The sequence below is a fragment of the Monodon monoceros genome, unplaced genomic scaffold, assembly GCF_005190385.1.
Source record: "Monodon monoceros isolate NGI ecotype Baffin Bay Population unplaced genomic scaffold, NGI_Narwhal_1 Super_Scaffold_18, whole genome shotgun sequence".
Classification (NCBI taxonomy): domain Eukaryota; kingdom Metazoa; phylum Chordata; class Mammalia; order Artiodactyla; family Monodontidae; genus Monodon; species Monodon monoceros.
The window spans coordinates 44,933,448-44,935,420 of NW_021703774.1; positions in this window are offsets into that span (position 1 = coordinate 44,933,448).

The window sequence follows — 1,973 nt, forward strand, 5'->3', positions numbered from 1 at the left end:
CCCTTCCCCCTCCCCGTGTCCTCAAGTCCATTCTCTAGTAGGTCTGTGTCTTTATTCCCATCCTGCCCCTAGGTTCTTCATGACCTTTTTTTTTTTTTAGATTGCATATATATGTGTTAGCATACGATATTTGTTTTTCTATTTCTGACTTACTTCACTCTGTATGACAGACTCTAGGTCCATCCACCTCACTACAAATAACTCAATTTCCTTTCTTTTTATGGCTGAGTAATATTCCATTGTATATATGTGCCACATCTTCTTTATCCATTCATCTGTCGATAGGCATTTAGGTTGCTTCCATGTCTTAGCTATTGTAAATAGAGCTGCAATGAACATTGTGGTACATGACTCTTTTTGAATTATGGTTTTCTCACGGTATATGCCCAAGAGTGGGATTGCTGGGTCATGTGGTAGTTCTATTATTAGTTTATTAAGGAACCTCCATACTGTTCTCCATAGTGGCTGTATCAATTTACATTCCAACCAACAGTGCAAGAGGGTTCCATTTTCTCCACACCCTCTCCAGCATTTATTGTTTGTAGATTTTTTATGATGGCCATTCTGACTGGTGTGAGGTGATACCTCATTGTAGTTTTGATTTGCATTTCTCTGATGATTAGTGATGTTGAGCATCCTTTCATGTGTTTGTTGGCAGTCTGTATATCTTCTTTGGAGAAATGTCTGTTTAGATCTTCTGCCCATTTTTGGATTGGGTTGTTTGTTTTTTTGATATTGAGCTGCATGAGCTGCTTGTAAATTTTGGAGATTAATCCTTTGTCAGTTGCTTCGTTTGCAAATATATTCTCCCATTCTGAGGGTTGTCTTTTCATCTTGTTTATGGGTTCCTTTGCTGTGCAAAAGCTTTTAAGTTTCATTAGGTCCCATTTGTTTATTTTTGTTTTTATTTCCATTTCTCTAGGAGGTGGGTCAAAAAAGACCTTGCTGTGATTTATGTCATAGAGTGTTCTTCCTATGTTTTCCTCTAAGAGTTTGATAGTGTCTGGCCTTACATTTAGGTCTTTAATCCATTTTGAGTTTATTTTTGTGTGTGGTGTTAGGGAGTGTTCTAATTTCATTCTTTTACATGTGGCTGTCCAGTTTTCCCAGCACCACTTATTGAAGAGGCTGTCTTTTCTCCATTGTATATTCTTGCCTCCTTTATCAAAAATAAGGTGACCACATGTGCGTGGGTTTATCTCTGGGCTTTCTATCCTGTTCCATTTATCTATGTTTCTGTTTTTGTGCCAGTACCATAATGTCTTGATTACTCTAGCTTTGTAGTATACTCTGAAGTCAGGGAGTCTGATTCCTCCAGCTCCGTTTTTCTTTCTCAAGATTGCTTTGGCCATTTGGGGTCTTTTGTGTTTCCATACAAATTGTGAAATATTTTGTTCAAGTTATGTGAAAAATTCCTGTGGTAGTTTGATAGGGATTGCATTGAATCTGTAGATTGCTTTGGGTAGTGTAGTCATTTTCACAGTGTTGATTCTTCCAATCCAAGAACATGGGATATCTCTCCAACTGTTTGTATTTTCTTTAATTTCTTTCATCAGTGTCTTATAGTTTTCTGCATACAGGTCTTTTGTCTCCTTAGGTAAGTTTATTCCTAGGTATTTTATTCTTTTTGTTGCAATGGTAAATGGGAGTGTTTCCTTAATTTTTCTTTCAGGTTTTTCATCATTAGTGTATAGGAATGCAAGAGATTTCTGTGCATTAATTTTGTATCCTGCTACTTTACCAAATTCATTGATTTGCTCTAGTATTTTTCTGGTGGCATCTTTAGGATTCTCTCTGTATAGTATCATGTCTTTGTGTCCTGTTGCTTGTGGAGCCTCACAGCTGGTCAGGCACTGCACTGTTACATTTTCTACAGGACTCTGAAAATAGAACCTTTAACTAAAGCCTCATGTTTCCTCCAGGGAGCTTGCATCTGGGCCTTTGCTATATCTCTTTCTCCAACCCTCTGAAGA